This window comes from Pleuronectes platessa, chromosome 24 (assembly GCF_947347685.1).
Source record: "Pleuronectes platessa chromosome 24, fPlePla1.1, whole genome shotgun sequence".
NCBI classification, from domain to species: Eukaryota; Metazoa; Chordata; class Actinopteri; order Pleuronectiformes; family Pleuronectidae; genus Pleuronectes; species Pleuronectes platessa.
Window position 1 is genome coordinate 9,334,323 of NC_070649.1, and position 22,683 is coordinate 9,357,005.

A 22,683-nucleotide genomic window follows, 5' to 3' on the forward strand; every position below is an offset into this window, starting at 1 on the left:
CAGCTGTCGCATGTAGCTCTTTGCCTTTAGTCTGGTCAGGACTGAGATCAGGTGATTGATACTCCACCTCCACCTCAAAATTAAAGTAAACCTCAGAATTGTTATTTTACCGAAGTATCTATTACTTCAAAATCAATCGATTGAAACACAAAAGCGCAACAGTCCAAATAGTAGCATCTCGACTGCACATATTGTTTATACCCATCAACGTGTCGTCCAACCTTTGAATGACAATTTTGTCAATGTTATATACATACATTCTACACAGTGATTGACAGTATCTGAATTGCCAATATCTGGTTAAATTAGTTCCGGTAATTGGTAGTCATTAAAAATAAATGAATGCATGTGCCTTACACTACCTTCTAATCAATTAACTCTGGTTATAATCTGGTGAAAAAACATTCTACAGTCGACCTTACTCAGATAAACCAGTTCATCAAAGTAAACAGTGTTTGTTCAGATGTTACCAGCTGCTAACCAATGTAACCTCTGTCTCCCTCTTGCTCATTGAACCCCTCTGACTGTGTAATTCTTTTGGTTTTGGCAACTAATTGATCTCCTGGCCGCGGGCAAAAATGCCTTTTCTGCTCTGGCTTGACAAGATGCCAATGTCGGCTACAAGGACGCTTCCATTGGCATTTCTGTCACGACAAAGATGCTTCACATAGATTCCACAAAGCTGCATCAGAAAGGCTTTGAGGGGAGGGGGGGGGAACCCTGAAAAGCCACAATAACCCTTGAGACACTCACAGAGGCATGCGGAACTGGCCGGCATCCAAAGATGGCGACATTGCCATGTTCTCCTTGTCAAAAGGCCCATTGTCGACAGCCCCTTGCTGCCTGCAACCGACGCCACCTCGGAAAACGCAACATGCCACCGCACAAAATCTTATCTTGTTAATTAGTTTTCTGTGTTGCGTGCAGGTCTGCAACAGAGGCACAAAAGCGCTGGTCGGTGTTTGGTTTGAGCACAGAGGAAACGACTGAATCACCAGTTCTGCTCGGCATCCCTCCAGCTCATAGTCATATCCCGGACCGCTTATTATCACGTATTATCACTGTAAAGGTTACACGTATGCTCTTGAGATGTAAGCTAATTCATTTTTTTCGTTTAGAGCGACCACACTGATGAGCAAATACAGTAAGTCATCATCTCTCGGGTACACTGATCACACACTCTGTCTGTATGTGTGCACAGAACAAAATATGTGGCTTATGGGATTAAATATATTAAAGAATCACCAATGAAAACATGACATACTGCTTTGCCCTAAGCTTGTGTGCAGCCATTGAGTGGAAAATAGCTCCAGAAGTGAGGTTTCAAAAAAGCCATTTCCAAGGACACTGATCTCAATGTTTCTTTTTTTTTTCTTCTCCGAAGGGTATTTGGAAAAATGTTGCGTCTCTTTCATGGCTATAAAATATGGTAAGGGAGTATATTTGATTGGTAACAACACAACAAAAACAGTAAATTCATTAAAATAAATCTACAAATAATAAAAAACAATTGTAAATATAGATACTCTGTAATATGCAGCACTGCAGCTTTCCGATCATTGTGCAGAGCTACGTGCCATTGACCTTCAAAACAAACTGAATAAAAAATGTTAACAACCATAAACGGGACAGAGGATGCAACGATATAAAAAGGTTATACTTAAGCTCATATAAAGCAAATGTGGAAACGACTGGAATTTGTGATTTTTGGTAATTGATACATCTTTGTTCTATGTGTCTCATATGAATTTCTAATTTTATTAATAAATCAAAACACACTGTTGTCTGTCAAAAAAACATAAAGGCTATTCAGCCTCTATTCCCTGAAGGAGAACAAGTCTTTATTTGTTTTGTTTCACCAACAATCTAAATATTTAAAGGATTATGTGTTATGTTGCAAAAGTCAAAGAAAAGAAGGAAAATTGTCATTCACTCAAGAATTACTTTTAAAAAAACAGATGCCGATACATTTTACAGTAGAGTAGGGGCAGGAAGGTTGAACACCATTTGAGCCACAACAGGGTGACACACACACACACACACACACACAAACTCAGGCACACGCACACACGCGCACACACATAGAGAGCCAGGTCCTCTGTTGAAGTGATCAAAGTGAGCATAAATAGGTGTTGAGCTCATCTAGCAGCCAGGCCTCACACATATAGATGCAGCCATTCATGCTTTTGTAATCCATGATCATCTGCCAACTGGTTGTGATTTGCCTTGAGGTTCCGTGTGTGTACCGTGTCCACGAAGGCTGCTTTACTCAGGCTGAGTTATTTCCTCTAACTTTACTGAATAAGTCCATAATCCCAAAAGCCAAAATATCCAAACGCCAATGACCAAACAACAAATTAAACCCAACCTTCTGGAAAGGTTTGGTCCACGTCACATCAACTAACATGGAGGAGGCAGGGTTTATAACCTATACATGACGTCCATCTTGATCTACAGTCTATTGTAGCGATCAGGATGACAGGATGTTCATGTATATCGAACCATGCTTGTTGGGTTCTCTTCTTTGCTATATCCCACTTATCAAACCTGCTACAGTTGGCACAATCCAACATTGAAAACACCTGGACTGTTTCCCCAAAACTCTGTGAATGATGGTTATTTGTCTTTCATATTCTGCTTCTGCTGCCGATGGAGTCCACCTGTTGGGAGAGCCGAGCCCCTCAAGGGTTTATCAAGGTCAAACACTCAATTTGTTATCCGTAATCGTGAAGAGGGTGTCCATGTGTTATTGTCGCTATCGTCTTACGTCTTGACACATGGTTATTAGCTAGTGATAAGTGAAAGATTCAGTGAAGCTGTCTAGCTGTCAGAGATATGATCGGGAACACAATAGAGCAGAAAGAAAGCGAGAGGAGTTACCCCCCTTCAACAAATGAATGGATACTGGTTGTCCAAGAATTGTGAGAAAAACACACCTCCCTCTAAAATCCCTCAATGGAGGCTTATCCTGTCGGGCATCTCGGTGTCCCATTCTTTAAAGGGGAGCTCGTCCAAAAGGTGCTGTCACCTGCCTCTCATTCTTTTGATTGTTTTTTTTTTCTCTCCCTCAAGCATCCACTTTCTCACCTCCCGGTTTCCTCCTCGGCGGATTCATCCAAAATTCAATTACTTTCAAGGAGGGTTCAGCAAGAGGAATGGGGCACTCTCTCAACACTCCCGGGGCTCGGAGTTCGCCCTGAGGAATGCGTCTCCCTCTTACACTCGCACACAAACAATTTCAGCAATCGCCCACCGAGACTTTGCTGCTTTGCTACAGCTCGACAGATGGATATTGAGATGACGATTTAAACGGATCTCGGATTTCAAGTCCTTTGCTCTTTCGCATATTTTCTCGGGGCTCCGCGCGCACACTCGAGGTCCTCGTGCGAATTTCAGAAGCGCTGCTTGGATATGAAGTTTCGGATGACTGTTCGCGTGTTTGTCGGATGTTAGCTACATAGAATTGATCGAGGTTTTGACGGAATTCAGGTGTGTATCTCATCCCTTGTTAAGTCTTTAATACTCATGAAAGTTGTTTGAATTTCAGCAGGGTGAGGAAAAAACTATAGCATTGTTTTCTTGACACTTGGTGGAAGGGTGAGACATGGAAAACCCCAAAAAAGAACCCTTTAATTTTTCATTTTGGACTAATGGTTGAATCCGGGATTATTAAATCACGTTTCACCGATTTCCCAAGGAAGAATGATGTTTATAATAAAGTTTGAGAAAAGAAGAATGGCCCTCATGTTCCTTCCACCAAATGTCATAGAAATGCAATCTGTGGTTTTAGCATAATCCTTCTGATAAACAAACAAACCAGCTTGTCAACCAAATAACCAACCATCATAAAAGGGAGATACATTATGTCCTTGGTGGACATAGAAAAAGAACTTAATCACAATTTTATAAATAATTAGAGCCAAAAAACTCTGCCCCTTCTCCTCCCGTCACCCCTCTGCCCTTCCTCCTACCTCCAGTAGGAACATTTCTTTGCACTCTGCTTTGTGAGTTATTAACATTTCTATTTGTGAGGAATACTTCTCGAGCCCTTACACCCGTGGCTGACGCACACCGACACCCACACAAGTCTGTGCTCTCCTCGCTGAATTATTCCATTTTAGATTATCTAATAACCCTGCAACCACACGCCTCCGTGCTCTTGACACGCATGCAGGAAGTGAGGAAAAAAAGGGAGAAGACATCACTTGGTGGACGTAACATCTCCAAACATGTCTGAAACGGAAACACTACTTCTGCATGAGAGTGAAAATATGGCCTTAACGGTAAATTTCCTTCCTGGAAAAAATGTAAATCATCACGAGCACAATAAGCAGATCAATAAAATACACACTTTTAGTCGCCCCGTTATGCGATACTGTGTTTTTCTTCGCCATCTCGTCCCTCTGTGGTTGGGGGTGCAGAACACTGTGCCACCTAAGAAACAGTTTCAGAAACAATTTGTAAAACTGCAGATATCTTGCCAGTGACACCCTCAAACTACTGACTGTGACAGCGTTGACCTGACCTGGAGATGGATGGTGTGGACTTTAAAATGGTTCCTGGAAGTGCCAGGCCTCACTGAGACATTTCCCCTCGCTTCCTACCACACTGTGCCATGCTGTGTTCTACCAAGTGATTGCACTTCAAGTGTTACATTGATTGAAACAATTTAAATATCGTACAGAAGTGCAGTCTATGTACAGTGCCTTGCATAAGTATTCACCCCCTTTGGACTTTTCTACATTTTGTCATGGTATAACCACAGATTAAAATTTATTTCATCGTGAGTTTATGTAATGGACCAACATAAAAATAGTGCATCATTTGGAAGTGGGGGGAAATATTACATGGATTTCACAATTATTTACAAATAAAAATTTGAAAAGTGTTGAGTGCATATGTATTCACCCCCTTTACTGTGAAACCCCTAACAAAGATCTGGTGCGACCAATTGCATTCACAAGTCACATCTGCAAGTCACATAATTAGTAAATAGAGTCCACCTGTCTGCAATTTAATCTCAGTATAAATACACCTGTTCTGTGACGGACTCAGAGTTTGTTGGAGATCATTACTGAACAAACAGCATCATGAAGACCAAGGAGCTCACCAAACAGGTCAGGGATAAAGTTGTGGAGAAATATGAAGCAGGGTTAGGTTATAAAAAAATATCCAGAGCTTTGAACATCTCTCTGAGCACCATAAAATCCATCATAAGAAAATGGAAAGAATATGGCACAACCGCAAACCTACCAAGAGGAGGCCGTCCACCCAAACTGAAGAGTCGGACAAGGAGAAAATTAATCAGAGAAGCAACCAGGAGGCCCATGGTTACTCTGGAGGAGTTGCAGAGATCCACAGCTGAGGTGGGACAATCTGTCCACAGGACAACTATTAGTCGTCTACTCCACAAATCTGGCCTTTATGGAAGAGTGGCAAGAAGAAAGCCATTGTTAAAAGGGATCCATAAAAAATCCCGTTTGGAGTTTGCCAGAAGCCATGTGGGAGACACAGCAAACATGTGGAAGAAGGTGCTCTGGTCAGATGAGACCAAAATTGAACTTTTTGGCCTCAATGCAAAACGCTATGTGTGGCGAAAACCCAACACTGCCCATCACCCTGAGCACACCATCCCAACAGTGAAACATGGTGGTGGTAGCATCATGCTGTGGGGACGCTTCTCTTCAGCAGGTACAGGGAAACTGGTCAGAATAGAGGGAAAGATGGATGGAGCCGAATACAGGGAAATCCTTGAAGAAAATCTGATGCAGTCTGCAAAAGACTTGAGACTGGGGCGGAGGTTCATCTTCCAGCAGGACAATGACCCTAAACATACAGCCAGAGCTACAAAGGAATGGTTTGGATTAAAGAATGTTAATGTCTTAAAATGGCCCAGTCAAAGCCCAGACCTCAATCCAATAGAGAATCTATGGCAAGACTTGAAGATTGCGGTTCACAGACGGTCTCCATCCAATCTGACTGAGCTTCATCTTTTTTGCCAAGAAGAATGGACAAACCTTTCCATCTCTAGATGTGCAAAGCTGGTAGAGACATACCCCAAAAGACTTGCAGCTGTAATTGCAGCGAAAGGGGGTTCTACCAAGTATTGACACAGGGGGGTGAATACTTATGCACCCAACAGATGTCAACTTTTTTGTTCTCATTATTGTTTGTGTCACAATAAAATTTATTTTGCACCTCCAAAGTACTATGCATGTTTTGTTGATCAAACGGGAAAAAGTTTATTTAAGTCTATTTGAATTCCAGTTAGTAACAGTACATAATGGGAAAAAGTCCAAGGGGGGTGAATACTTATGCAAGGCACTGTAGCTAGTGGTGAGAAGGACCTGTTTGTTGAATTAATTTTGCTTTAAGAGAGTCAGGTAGAAAGCCTGTTGTTAAGGTTATTGATGCTGTGTTTGTGGCTATGGTTGCCTTCTAACCTGATGAATGAATGTTTGGATGCTGTGGCACTGTTTTCCTCGGGAGTGAGGAAAAAGGTCAGTAGCTTTTGTGCTCAGGTTTATTATGCTCCCTAGTAAAAGCCGACGTCCCTGATTCGAAACCAATCGATGTTGTCGAATTCAGCAAACATCGCATCACGCTCCGATTGCTGCATTGTGTGTGTCTGAAAAAAATGTAATCTGGCGTTACTACTCAGCCCTGGATCTGTAAATGGGAAACAAACTAATTGGTACTCCAATTAACTCCACTCCAGCCAATCAGCAACAGGAGCACACAACCCAGGTACAAAATAAAATAAAATCTGACAATGACTTAAGAAAAAGAGTCTGAATCAGAACAGGACCTCGGTGGTAGCTATGTCCCAATTAACCCCTTAATGCCTGAATTAATTAATAAAAAAATTATCATTGGTGGTTTTGGCCTGTCATACAGATGCTAAATTAATTGGAGATTGTTAATTTCAATATAGCATATACAATAGATATAAATTTAGGTATGAGGCAAATTAGCGACATTAGGCATAATGGGGCATAACCATTAACAAATTTTCCAGTTTCTTGTATGTAGATTGATGCTGCTTCCGCTTGAAATTGAATAACAACATATGTTTCTGTTCAATCAATGCTGATCCATCATAAAAGTATTTCAAATACAGCTTTATACCTCAAAACAACTTTGCTGCACAGTCCCAAGGGACTAGTATGTATTTTCCACTCCGACCACTAGATGGCGGCAGAGTGCTTCCAATACCTTCCTAGGTATGTGTAGTATTTGCAACATCAGGCACAATCCTCACCTCTGTGGCATTAAGACCGGAATGGGGTTTGAGGCAAATTTGCGACTGCAGAGGACTCTTCAACACTTCTTCAACTTAACACCGAAGCTTGAAAATGACCCTATCCCTACCACACTAACACAAAAGTGCTGAACTACTTAACTGAAAACAAAACAGTGCAAGTAGCATGGTCATCAGTATAACTTGAAGTTAACAAGGAACACAAGAGAGGAATATTATTACCGACTGCGAGTTTAAAGTCTAAATTCACTTTCAGCAATTTTGCCATCGCATTTTATCGAAAATAACAATTTAGTTCCAGAAAATAACTGGAAAATAACCTGTTCCTGTGATGTGCTTATAATTGTTGGTGTATAATTCATTACAAAATTGCTCAACTCTACAAATGGGCAACTAAACAACTGGCCTTAACAAATGAATATATCTTTTTCCTTTCCATTTGACCTCCATAGCTAAAAGGGAGAGAACCTACTCTCGGTTGGTAAAATAAAGTAAATAGAGTATATAATGTATAATTTATATATTTTCTGTATGTACTTTTGGACTTGGGAGCTGTTATCCAACAAAACACACTTCTATGGACGGACACAAAAGTGCACACACATACACACTGTCTTTGCAGTCACGTCCGATCCTTAGTCCCCTTCCCTGAGCTGCCTGCTAACTAGATTCTTTATCCTGCCTGTCTGTCAGGGAAATAAGGATGACATTAAATGAACGGAGCTCTCTCTCTCTCTTACTCTCTCTCTCTTTGGATATTCCAGGCCGGGTGGTGTAAGGGCTTAGGGAGAGCCGGCTGGAATCGCTGAGAGGAAGAGGTGAAAGGGGAAGGGAGGATGAATGAACGCCAGAACGGGGAGGAGAGGGGACAGCGTGAGAGGCGGAGTCGCGAGACGTTGCCAGGCAGCGGAGAAGCAAATAACTGGCGAGTATTTTGGTCACTGCAGATTCTTGTGTTTTGACATGACAGTGATTAACACGTGTTGTACAAAGTCTTTACAAACATGCATCGATGTGATTAAAAGGATTATACTGAATTGTGGCAGCTTCAGCAAATCGTTCACTATTTATAGATGTTGATTTTTCAAAAACACGGATAATTATTGGAGCTGTCGACGAGTTGTTTGTTTAGTCACAGCTGCTATGGAGACAGATACCAAACTGCTTTAAATACACTATGAAGGATATGAATTTATAGCAATGATGTTGAGTCAGTACTCTTTTAAATGGCTTGGCTTGCTGTCACACCCAAGACTGATCGAATCACTCATTCATAATCATTCATATATTTGCTTTGTGGTCTTAAGTCTCCAAAATAAACACCTCTGATTTTGGAAGGAAAAACAGTGGCACTCTTGCCCATACATGCCCAAAACTCATACTTCAGCATGGAGCTTTGTGGATTCTGTGTTTATCAGATTTAAATTACGTCAACTTGTATCACATTAGATCTTCTCTGATGAGCCACAGCTCTAGGAGAGACGCTGTGTCCTCTTATTGTCAGAAATGATTCTTTATACAACTGTTTTAATATGAATCATACAAAACTGTAGCAAGAAGATCATGACAATGCAAATTACAAGTCCAATTTAAAAAGGTGCACATGAAAATGTGTGAAAATGGGTCATTGTTCCTGCACATGAAGGAATCAGCACATGAATAACAGGGTCTTTCTTATTGTGTGTGTACACTATAATAAACGGCTCCGTCCTGTTTGGCTCTGTGTTTGGTCAGCAGTAATTGGAGAAAGGCTTTAATGCTTCCTCCAGCGACCTCATTACCCCAATTAAATCTGTCGCCTCCTCTGTAAAGACTCCATCTCACAAAGTGACGTCCGATCGTCACTCCCAGGTTTTCAGCTGCGGACGCAGAGCGGGGACATATGTCTGCGTCTGCTACTGTTTGCTGCAGTGGGTTTTGAACCCAAAAGAAAAATATTACATTTGAAAAGATTCTTCAAAGTCATATTTTTATTCACCAACAACTCATGGATTGATCGATCTTAATAGCTGCAATTATTTGGGTGTTTACAGCAGCCAGGAAGACGTGTCTTACTTTTAGCCATTTGTCCTCTAAAAACAAAAACAAGTGGGAAAAATTGTCAAGCTCGGCTCATGTTTTAAGACAACCACGGCAACCCACTAAACAGTTTCGATTCCAATTTGTAAAAATCTGAAACAATCCTCAAAAGGGACAAGGAGATTATGTCTCATACACAATTCCTAAACACTACCCAAGTATACTTTTTATCCTAAAAACTCAGATAATGAAACAAACTCCCCCCCAAAAATGTTTTGTTTATGTTTGTTCAATAATTGATATATAACCAATCAGTCAAGGGTTATTCTGAGTCTGACAGCACCTGCTCATCCTATACCCAGGGTCCTAATCAACACACCTTCCAAGTTTGAAGTGAACTGCATGTGTGGCTGTCGATTAAAACTGAAGGACAAACAGGGATTTCTCGGATTATTAGTAAGACGCTATCAGCCTCAACACAGATGCTTCTTGTAAACACCTTCATCAAACCTGCAGATCATGTAGCACACAGCAGGAAGTGCAGAGATTTTTGACAGCCATGTTTTAAAGCTTAACTTCTTCCTTCATAGTGCTCCGACAGCTGCTGCATACTAATGTTAAAGCAAAACAGAAATATCTTGCTTCACCCAATGATTTCTGCTTTATTCCTGCAGCAGCCCTGTGAGAAGTGTGTCGATCGGCTCGGATTAGCCTGTCACCGGCTCCGGGCGAGTCAGTTAAACTCGAGCACGACTTTTCTTTCCCCCCCCATCTCGATCTGCAGTGCTGATGTCAGTCAAACTCTGGAGAGCGGTCAGAGTTCAAGGTCTGAAGTGGGATTCACCTCGAGAGGAATCGTGCCACAGTAGCCGAGGAATGACACTTGTAAAAGCTGCAAGGTTATCTGAAGTGTAACGTTTACGGCTGCATCTATGTCTGGCAGCACTAGGCGTACTTAAGAGCAACTGCTACGTCAAAAATGTAAATTCATCATGCCGAGGTTGAGACGATGAGATATTCACAGGCGCCAGCGTTTCCCCTCTTTATCTCCCTCGAACACAACCTCTACTCAACACCTAAATTTAAATCTGTGACACTGAGGCTGATCTGCCGCCGAACCACCAAGACTCTCTAGCCAACGCTACACTATGCTAATGCTATTCATTGGAGAGCATCAAAGCCGGAGTTCTTCAAGGACCTCTGACTTTAAGGAAGTGGGGGGAAAAAACACTGCATATTTTACAGTGTAACAGTAGATTTGTCTTTTTATTCAGTCGGTCTTTAAGGGAAGTAAGACTCCGGCTTTTAGATGAAAGGGAAACATGAGTAACGGCCAATAAAAGGTCTGACAAATGTTCTTATAGTGTAAAAATGTTAAAAGGCATTCTGGCAGATTTGCCAAATCACTTCGACTGAATCCACACCCAGGCTGATTTAAGGCGGAATGAAAAGAGGGTTGTCAGATTATTAACGCAAGTCAATAAATGTCGACCCTAAAGCAACTATAATCATTAGGGTCTGCTACAAATTCATCTTGCTAATTTTTTTGTCGTTTTTTTTATCAACTGCTCGGAAGAATCAACTTGAGCCAAAAGCAGAACAAAATGCCCAATCCAGTCAATAGCAACAAATAAAGAAAGCCGATGAGCGAATAATCAAAGTCTGTGCATGAAATTGTCAGTGCAATGATTTATTGAGTTAATTTATCTGACTTAGTTTATTGAGGTTTTACACAGTTTATAATATTCAGCTTTTATCGATGAGGAATGCAGAATACTATGGGTAACAATGTTGTGCAGCTAGTGGCTTTTGAATTATTTCATTTTTAATATTGCATATACCCTGTATTTTTGCAAAAGCTGAGCACATTTCCATTAGGGACAGGTGCACAAACAGTTTATGTTACATACATATATATTCATTGCAAACATAAACCTGTCACAGAGGAAACTATTTGTCCTCTCTGCACTTTTCCTCTTGAAAGACTCCTCACACGTCAAACAGCCCCGGGCAAGCAAAAAACACACTGAAGTGCTAAGGTGAGAAGGCGTGTTGCAGTTACCACTGAGAGCTTAACAGCGCCATGCAAATAAGCCGACACACAATAACCGTGACCCAAGTCTCCAAGCGAGGCACCTGAGATTCAATATCGGAGGACAAGGTGTGCTGCGTCCCCAGGCCCTGCTTGTAAAGGGCCTATAAATCAAGAACCATGTTGAGGGGCGGTCTCTGCAGGTCTGGTCCAGCAGGGGAGAAACCGGGGGGGGGGGGGGGGGGGGGGGGGGGGGGGAGACCAGTAATCCCTCTGCTGTGATGCTAAAGATGATATAGCTGGATGAAAATATTTCTATAATACTGGGGATTTACCGATTAGAGGAATAGTTATGTTTGAGTGTAAAGAATAGACCGGGCCACTGGTCAGAGTGATCAGCCAATCGTGGTTGATAATAATAATTTGAAAGCTCTCGTAGTATCGTGTTCACTGCTGCGAAGACATTCATAGGAAATCATACAAAAAATTCTCACTCTAACTTTCTAGCACTGGACCTAGACCAATATTTGTGAAGTTGAAACTGGTTCAACTTACTCCACAATTGTCACGTTAAAAAGTTAAGGAGAGAATTATTACCACTGTAATAAGAATATTCCAAGCCCAGTCTTTTTGGTGTCTTAAATTTCACTTCTCCTACATTACTCCGACACAAGAATCACTTGCAAAATGTGATTTTATTGCGTAATAATCATCACTGACCTTGTTTACATGGAAACAAATATTCCTGCTATTGACCTAAATCTGAATAAACCATAATATTTACATGAATATATTCCAGTAGTATTCTTGTTTACACGTCACACAGCATACAGTCTCCTTATGTATCACATCCTCCTACATGGCTACCATAGAACCCAGAGCAAGCATCATCAAGCAGTTGGGACCTGCAGTATGTCCAAGTCGCATGATGCAATGACACCTCCAATAAGATGTTGTGATTCAATTAGGACGTCCATATGTCAACATAATGCAACTAAGGTCAGAATGCTATTCAGGTTGAGGTTACCAGAAAATACTGTTTACATGGCACTGTCTTATTCAGACTATGCAAAGGTTTAGAATCTAAAATCCGTCCTGCAAAAGCTGCATAAGTATCATGCACTGGTAGAAAGTAGGGTGAATTATGAATTCCCTCCAGCTCCTCTTCTACTCGAGGCGTGGCGACATATGTGTATAGGATCACCTGGAAATAATATGTCGCCCCATGTCTCGTGAAGTGGCTAATGACAAACGACGAGCCGCTGATGAAGCGCTCCTTGATTTCACTCACTATTAATCCCCTGATGTGGTTGTTCTATTTTCCGGCCCTGTGTGGTGCGGAGCAGAGACTTTAGTGCAAACACTGGAAGGACTCCCACTGAGGGGACTGGGTATGCATTCATATCCTGTATGCAAAGAGGATATGTCCACAGCTCCCACTCGTGTAGATGTTGTATATAACACAGGTCAAGAAGTGAATAAAGATTGATATTTATGACAGTGAGCTGATAACCTTATAGCTGTGTCTCTTCTGCTGTATGCTGTTATCCTACAAATGCATTACCTCGCAAAATAATGTAGTCTGGGTCTTTCTCCCCCCCCCCCGCCCACCCCGCCCCGCCAACTGGCATTTTCTGTAATTTTTTATCTCCACACATACGTACGGAGTGTCACAACAAAGCCTTCATGAATGAGTAAGCATGGATCCGATGAAGAGAGGAGGGGAAATGGGAGGAAAAATTGCTCATTTTGCTTCCCCTGGCATGCAATTTCCATCCTCTATCCACAGCTCTCTAAAAGCTATCTAAAACACATCAACTTCATCTTTCCAGGCTGGATGGGCCTCAGAGGATCACCTCCAGACATGGCACGATGACAGTGGGGCTGAGAGGAGAAAGGATGAAAATGGTAATTCCGTCCTCACGCTTATAGCAATGGGCTTCTTATTCTACTGCTGATTAAAAAGGGACGGGGGAAAAAAAAAACATTCATTTTAAACGCCACTCGCCCCCTAGCAAAGAAAAATACTGTGTATTGAGGTAATTGATCATGCCTGGGACGGCTATTTCATCATGGGTAGTGCAGCACAAGTGTTCCATTGCCTCTTTCTTCATTTTAGCCGTGTTACAATTGACCGGCAACATTTACGCTCCCGGCGTGCTGCGCTGCGGCTGACCCCGGGTCCTTTGATTTTCCACGGTAACAAATGGGTAAATAAACGCTTTATGCTTCGATCCCCAACACACACACTTGAATACACAGAATGACTTGCATATATTTTAAGAGACGGTTGGAAGCTATGCAATTACCATCATCTTCTTGTGCTGCTGCGCTGCCACGGTGGGATTAGAGTGCCATTACATGCAGAGAGTAAATACAGCTAGCATAGCCGCAGCAGCCGCTGAGCTCCATTCTCATTCACAGATGAAGGCATTCAGGTCAAGGCCTTAAAATAACTGGCCCATGAAAATTATTTACAAGGTAGAGCATTCTTTGTGATACCTCTCTGCTGAGTGACGGCATCAGAGGGTGCACTGAGAGCTCAGGGGCCACACAGTGAATAGAGGGGCCAATTTTGAAGGCCATTTTTTTTTTTTCTCCATTCAGCCTGGTCTCCCATGAGTAATCATAGTTCGTATGTTCTCTGAAAGCAACACAAATGTAGAGTTTCCATCCTCGGCAGGAAACCGATTTGGAGGCAGAGCGTGCTTCTTTATTGGACTCTTGATCTGATCCGACAAAAAATAGATTTTGGTCATGGAATAGATAACGATGACAAATCTTATTGTCTGCTGTGTAGTAGATATTGGTGAAGTCCACCAGGCAGATTTAAATCCGAGAATGTATAATTCATATTTGATCATTTAAAGCCAGGATGAGTGAACAAAATACACAATATGCTGTGTTTCATTTTCTATTTACAAGGGCTATATAGAGTAGTGGCTTAATATGTTATGGGTATGATAACCAGCAGGTATGTTGGCTTTTTGTTAACCCAGCAAATAAAACGTCACAAATCAAAGTAAGCCGTCACATCCCACCACGCCATAAAGAAGTCCTGCGTATTGATTTACAACATAAGACACATTGGTCTCATAGGAAGGAGCTAGCATGGTCTTATTAATATCCTACAGCATATAGAGCTGTCAACCTCTTTTTTGTCACAACTGAAATATATAAAGGATGTAAACAATGATTATTTTGTATTTGTATCCCAAAAGAAAGATGGTGGCACTTGTATCCCAGATATTTTGGGCTTGATTTTTGTACAAAGCAAGGAAGTGGAGACGCATCGTCCATCTTTATATGGTCTATATGGCTTAGATTAGGAAGCTTCCAAAAAATGTGACATAGGTTCTAAGTTCTGAGAGCCAAGGATCATAAAAAATTGTTCTGTCCATCCCTCACTGCAAACCACAAAGACAATCATGCACAAAGCAAATCGTTGGATCCTTAACACCTAATGCTAAATTAGCTAAATTGAAGGGACTAATTGTTCCAGCTCTACATTGTACAACAGAGGTATTTACCCTGGATACCGTTATGTCCCATATGTTTACTCTACTGCAAATCTCATTCTAATTATTTTGAATGTTACCACATCATTCCCACACATTTGCTTTTCTATTTAAAACAGACCTGACCTTGAGGTGCTCTGTACCGGCGAGACGAGACATATTGTACTCCATGCCTGATCCACCACACTTGTCAATGCATGACATGTTGGCTCCCAGGAAAAAGTAAGATCAGATCGATGCTGAATGATTGTGATGGAAAATGGAACAGAGCGCGGGGGAAACAGGAATCTCATCTTCGCGGGAAATGGATTTTCACAAGATTTAACTGGGAGCATGTCTGTTATGTGTGTTGCCCACAGCTTCTAATGCCGAGATGCCACAGCAGTCAATAAGTCTGCGCAGCAGCTGGGCCGAGCAGGAACGTGAGGTGCTCAAGCTGAAGCTGAACATTTGTGATACTGCAGGCTCACTGTATATGTGGCCACACACATATCAACACACAAGCTGGATCACCCCTCGCCACTTTAATTTCCCCTCTAGTCTTACTAATGTAATTTAAGAGCTGTGATTACAGAGCCCCCCGCTCAACTTCCTCTCCTACATTTTCCCCCACAAATCCTCATCAACTGCTCCAATCACTCCTCACACAGAGCCAACACTGCACAGAGAGACGACCCTTATTTCCACCACATTAATGAACTCTTTCATTTTGAAAGCCTTTGACTATCCACCTCTTGATTGCAAAGCCAAACGCCAATAGGCCTTGGTGACAGCTCCTTGAACATTAAAAGTATCAATCAAGGCAGGAAAGGGAAAAAGCTGGAGATGCCTCCAGATCCGTTTCTCTACCGGAGAAAGCAGTGGAAGCTGAACAAGGCCCAGATCTATTTGGGAAAAGGTTTGACGTGGTTTGCTTTAGTGCAATTTCATTTAGGACAGGTGGAGTCTTCCTCGGGGAAAAGGGGGGGAAAGATTAATAAGGACGAAACAAGAGCTGATCATCTTTTGACAGCCTTTAATAAAACAAGCATTTCATGGCCTGTCCATGCAAAGCATTGTTCAAATGGAATTCAACATAGGGTTTATCAAGGAACCATTCAAATGGGGTGTCAGTGTTGTGTAAGATTGGGGTCATCCTCTAAACAGAAGGCCAGTGGTTCGATCCTTGCCTCCTCCAGATTGAATAAGTGTTCTAGAGCAAGATGTTGATCCCCAAAATGCCCCTGGCGGTTGCAACAACAGTGTGAATGTGTGTATTAATGTGTTTGTGTGAATGGCATGTAGTGTAAAGCACTGCAAGAGGTCGATTAGACCAGGAAAACGCTATGTAAGTGCCGTCCATCTGCCATTTATCCATTTACCACTTTAAACCTACAGTTAATTCATCAGAGTGCGGGAGGAGGAATCCAGTGCCGCCGGGTAAACTTGACCAGCATAAAAAGTGCCAATGCAGGATGACATAATCTCTGTCTAAATCAATTTCTCTGTGAGAGCACTCGACTCAGCTCGATATGTAGCTGCAGGGCTTTCGTTAAGTGGCCACTGCCAGTTACCTATTAATTCATGTGCTGCTGGTTGCCCCCGTGGCAAAGCTTAACCCCAGATGTTGTAGATGTATAAATATTATTAGAGCAACATCATAAAGCGAGACGGCATCCCCTAAAGCAGAATGTCCAAAAGAAATTGGAGGGGAGGGATTTAGTGTGGATGTTGGAAATTAGAAGAATCATGTTTCGATTAATGAGGTGCCAGCTAAATGTGAAGTCGGCGTTGGAGGAGGTTATGGTTTGAAAAATGTTCCTCTATATGTCTGCATCAGGTGTTGCTCGATGAGATGGTTTATGTAACTTATCTGCAGCCTGAGAAGGATTCAGGATTTTTTTTTTTAGGCTCCCGATCAGCTGAGCATCAGCTGCTGATCCAGAACATAAAAGAGGATAGTGGGATGGTTTTATTTTTTCATACGCCAGCATCCGCTCCAACTTTACATCAGTATCACTTCCTGATTCCCAAATATGTTTAACTGGCAAAGCTGAGTCTGGTCAGAGCCTGGTCAGAGCCAGATCGGAGCTCCAACATCCATCTGGACGATCATAAGCCATCATCCATCCATCCAAGCAGAGGAGAGGAGAGGAGGGGAAATACTCGCAAATTCGGAGGAGAGAGAGAGAGAGAGAGAGAGAGAGAGAGAGAGAGAGAGAGAGAGAGAGAGAGAGAGAGAGAGAGAGAGAGAGAGAGAGAGAGAGCTGACTCGCCAAGCAATCACTCAGCAGAAATAATTTGGAATAACTAAGCCCAGGTTCTTCTCGCCTCCCTCCTCTGATACACAAACACACACACACACACACACACATTGGCGCCTTGGGTGTGCGCGCACATATGCACACATTTGCAATACACCCACGGAGACACGCACGCAATCGCGCACTTGTATAGGGTCATACACACACACAAACACACGACGCTGACACACCAGGGAAAATGCAAATGCGCACAGGTTTAACACAATTAACGTCGAGAGAGAGAGAGAGAGAGAGAGAGAGAAAAAATAATGCGTAATATGAACACCAGCTCATCCACTGACGCACTGGGATGGATGCTTCGGTTCCACTAAAGAGGACAGAGGACTTCAACAGTCCACATCCACTGACGCACTGGGATGGATGCTTCGGTTCCACTAAAGAGGACAGAGGACCGCAACAGTCCACATCCACTGTCGTACTGCAGCCGTGCACACTTCCACTGGAGGAGGCTGCGTCCGCAACTACAGCGAGAGCGACTTGGTTTCATGCGTAACAGGGGGGGGCATGCTCGCTCCAAATGCGCATTTAAGTGCCGCATATAAGGAGATCCTGGATCCTTTTTGTTAGGGTCCGTTCATAAGTAGAAGACGCTGATCCATGCATATGAAAGTAAACTGGTAACATCTCCACAGAGGGCAGCGTGAGCGTCTATCCAACTTTGGGAACGTGAGGATGAAAGGACGGATTCAACTTACCTACGCGCAATTTCCCCAATGATAGCGTTCACTCTGCTGTCAGTCCTGATAGCCCCGCACCATCACGCTTTATCAGAATCGGATTTATACCACAGAGTGAAGCGGTGGCGATCGAAACAAAAAAGGGAATCCCAGTAGTGAAATAGTCTCCAAAAAAGAAAAAACGCAGCGTCTATCCCCAAGATCACATATTGCCAGAGTCGACTGGCACAGGTCGGATGACAGAAAGACTTTCCCACAGCAGGACAAATGAAGAAAGCTTGATCAGAAATGAGAGGATGGGTGGATGAAGGGCAACAACCAGGCGGCAGTGAGTGGGGTTATCCGTTTTCTGCTCTCTTTTTTTTTTAAATCAGTTGCTCACAGCCAAACAGCCCCGGCAGGTGAGCTCCGCGCTGCGCAGGACTACATGAGCGCAAATTGCCAAAGTGATGTGCAGAGGAAGAGACACCTCGCGTGCTCTCTCTCCCTCTCTCTCCCTCGAAGTGTCGCTGTGGAGACTGGATGCCGTGAAGTCCGCAGACGCGGCACAGACGCAGAGAGGAAGAGCCATCAAAATAAAAGCGCAAAAGAAATGAATAGTTCCCATGTATACGACGGGCATTTATTTGGATGTGGATTGAAGTTGAAGCTGGAAGCAGCGTTATGAGGAGGGCGAAATCTGCGTTCAGTAAATGTATACTCTGTTGGTGTTATTTTACTGCAATGCATTTTCTCCTCTGGCTTTTATTTTGAAGATGAATTCAGCCATTCTCCTCCCTATCATTTCTGACTTGACAGTATTAGCGTTCCTGATCAGACCCGCGTTCCTCTGGAGTCTCCATCCTCTGCATGATGCTCAGACGTGCATGACGCGCGCACATGAGCCAACTCATCCTCATTACGCACCTGCCTCGAGAGCTACATTCGTACTGTGCGTATTATTTTTACTGGCTCACACTGTATCGTGCAGAAAGGAGCAGATGATGGGACGACCGGCAATGCGGTGCAGCTTCAGTTTGCAGGATAGACGCACAGCCGCCCAATGGAAACAACAGAAAAGAGCTGAAATCTAAATCTAAACATCGGAATCAACGCAAGGACACGTGCGCCATTTTCTGTTGATCATAAAACAGTATAAAAACAAACTTCTTGCAAAATCCCCATGTGATCACAACTGAAATCAAACTTCGTCATGAGCAGATCAATAAAAACATTTGTAATCACTTTTGCCAATATCTCTACACACTCATATCTGGTCAAATTTTGTACAAATCTCAGTGCATCCTCTTTACACATTCTCGGATCTTAGTGCTCATTCTTTTACCTATTTTACAAATCTGATTATGTGGATCTTCACAAATATTCCACACATAGTATTCCTATCAAAATGGCCCCATGAAAGTCGAAATTACACCATCTTTTGCCTGATTTTCCACTTGCTAACAACGTCGCGTTGTGTGAAGTGCACAGAGATCTGACCACTCTGAAGGTTGTATAGTCTGTACTTGGCATAAAGGAGATAATTCACCCTGTTTAAAAGATTAATAATGTGGGAATAAATCACATGTAACTGCAAAAAATAAATCATCTTAAAAATGAATTCATTACAGAAATCTACAGTGAGCTAGCAGTATTGAATAATAATAATATTAAACAGTGAACAAACCAACGAATCAGTGTAATGTATTCGCAGGTGCTATATGCGCGACCTTGTAGAGACTAAACCCACATTTTGCCAAAGAAATACTCAAAACACTGTGTTCCATTTAAATAAAATCATACTTTCAATGTCTTTAAGAAGGCGTTCATGTTTTCATTCAACAAAAAAGGTACACAGACGAGCCTCTCTCTTATGATAATCTACTTTTAGATTCAACGAGGGTCTTACAATGTGCTTGGGTTCCATTACAGCGCAGTACATCCAGATTTAACATCAGTATTCATTCCACTATATCAATATTTGCCATCATCTTTTGGCCTGTTCAATATTAACTGCACACGGGCATGAATGTGACAAGTTCGCTGGAAAGACTAAAAGGATTTCAATCTGTACGGCTCAGGTGTAACCAGTATTTATGAGGAACCGAGGACTCCCGCCCAACAGGCGAGAGACAAAACCCTGAATCACTCGGGATGATGAATGGACAGCGAGGCCGCCTCGCTTTTCTTTCCTCAACCGCAGAGGTGTGAAGCACAGATTAAGGGCATTTACGTACACGAGCCCCCCTGTCGGCCGGTCGGGCCATCAAAAAGGGGCTTGTCTGATTCCCTCCTCACTGGGCTACCCCTGTCAAGACTTTGGCCCCTGGCTCCGTGGTTCTGTGAGGCGAATTTCGATGAGGGGAGGGCTTTGAGGACGAGAGAAAACCAGCCTCCCCGGACTGGAAATGTGCACTTGTGAGCTCTCTTTGTCATACCCTGACCCTGATGTGAATAGAGGGTCCTTAATGAGCGGAGAAGTGGACAAACACGGCATTGATTCCCCCCCCCTCTCCGAGGCTGCCGTCCGCAAACGGCCTCGGCTCCATCAACCAGTTAGTGTGAGGACAACTGTCCAATGGGGGTGGATTGTTTGCTGATGTTTATATGTTGTAGTCCCGGTGCCTGTTGCAAGTGTGTGCAGTTTAATGTGGGTTGATGCTTTTATGAATAACTCTATAAGAAAAAAAAAAAAACGTTTTGAGCTCAAAAACATTGTTTTCTAATGGTCTAAAAACAAACACGCGATGGATTTATTTCCACTTGACAACAACAGCGGGAAGCTTTATACCTTTCCAATTAAAAATGACAACTCTTGATGTACTGGGTTGGAAAACATGTCACTGACTCTCACATTATAATTAACTGCACAAAAGTGAAATTCAATTTACGACACTTGTATAAAATGAGGGGGAAAATGGAATCTGCACATTAAAAGAATTTCAGACAGAACTTTAATATGTTATACAGACAAATTGAAGCCAGTATCTAGTGATTGAAAGCTTCTTATTAAAAGACACAAACAAACAACAACAAGGTTATATGATGAAAATACACCCGTATAATCCCGTATTGGCTGAATAATACTCAAAGCTATTTTAATACTTCACACTCAGGCTTAAGGTAGTGAGGAAAGCTTGTTCCCTGTTGTCTTCCGATTCTTCTGTGTTATTTGTGACTAAGAATTCAGAACTTCCTGAAATCTCAGACCCAGAATAACAACTGACAAATGTAAAATGTATCCAACGAGGCTGTTCAAAGTGACGGTCTGAACAATATGAGGTGAATGCATCACTTGCACGTGGCAACACACCATGATGTCAGCCATATTGTTTTTTGTACTGCCAAACTGAAGCCTGTTATTTGGCATTTTGGCCAGTGCCACCTTGTGGTATTTTGAAACCAGAAGAAACCATAATTGATTGGTCTGACTGAGAGCTCCAGGATACTGAACGCCCGCCTACACCTGTGACCCATTGGATGACACCAGCTGTCAATCACACAGTATCCATAATATACCCCCTGGTGACTTTTTATAATCAGTGGAGTCGCCCTCTGCTGGTCATTACACAAATTTGTTTGCAAAGTCATTCCCTGATTCACTTAATCATTTAATAAACACTTTACTTTCCACTAAACTGAGATGTCAATCAGTTATTGATTATCATTTCATGCCAGATTGTTACAAAAGAGCACTGGAAAGTTTATAATCTGAGCCGCTGTTTTTGCATTTACAGCACAGACAAGGGCAACAAACCGGTTGCTAAAAGTGTTTTGCACAAGAGCTTCTTTTATCGATTAAATAAGAAGATGACTTAAGATGAAATGATGATGCAGCAAACATTAAAAGACGGATCCATGTGTCCCCGCTCGGCTTCCTCACCTGAAAACCTGCGGGTGAGAAGCGGGCGTCACTTTGGGAGATGGAGTGTTTTCAGAGGAGGCGACAGATTTAAATTGGGGTAATGAGGTCACTGGAGGAAGCCTTAGAGCCCTTCTGCAATTACTGCTGACCAAACACAGGACCAAACAGGACGGAGCCGTTATTATAGTGTACACACACATTAAGAAAGACCCTGTGATAAATGACACAGTGTGATCATTTCCATGCGCACGTCTTGATCTTTCTAAATGCAGTTTGTATGATTCATATTCAAACAGTTTAAAAAGGAATAATTTCTGACAGGAAGAGGTCACAGCGTCTCTTGAAGAGCTGTTGTACGAGCATGTCTTTTTTGGGGGGGGGGGGGGGGGGTCATCACACAGTTGATGCATAATTCATGGCTCATTCAGTGCAGCTCACCAGAGAAGATTTAACGTGATACAAGTTGACATAAGTAAGTTTAAATGTGATAAACACAGAATTGTATGGGGAAGAGTGTTATCAGAGGTGTTTATATTGCAGAGTTGAGAATATGAAGAAGAGAGAGTTCACACGGATCAGTATGAAGTACTATCGAAGCATCAGGGGGGGGGCAAGTACATTCAGCCTTTGTGTTGTGTCTCCGGAAAGCAACACATCGGGTGCTGCGGAGTCACGGCGGACCCCCTGCTGGGCCAAACATGGAGAGACGAGTTGTGTGTGATGGACGTCGGTAGGAACCCGTGTCATGTCAGCTGTGGGAGTCCGTACGATCGACTAGGGAGCGTTCGTGTGAAGAACTTTTTGTGTTGCTCTTGTGTTAGCAAACAACTTGAACAAATAGTGACGAGGACACACAACACTCATCGGTTTACAACAAAAATCCCTCCCGGACTTTTCTTCTTCTTCCTCTCTGCTCTCACAGCACTCTCTCCGAAACTCCTGCGAGGAAGAAGCTGAACTATACCTGCTCTCCAAAAATAAACAGCTGCACGCTCCGGCAGAGGTAAGACTGGTTCCAGATATTTTTAT

At 42.6% G+C, this 22,683-nt stretch overlaps 1 protein-coding gene across 1 annotated transcript in view; it reads right to left on the minus strand.

Annotated features, from left to right (window-relative positions):
• LOC128431296 (interleukin-1 receptor accessory protein-like 1) overlaps positions 1 to 18,302 on the minus strand; it is a 218,618-nt gene extending 200,316 nt beyond the window's left edge. The window contains exon 1 of the mRNA XM_053417577.1: positions 17,829 to 18,302. The gene's annotated coding sequence lies outside the window, so the exon portion shown is untranslated. The remainder of the gene's footprint in view (positions 1 to 17,828) is intronic.
• Between the last annotated feature and the right edge of the window lie 4,381 nt (positions 18,303 to 22,683).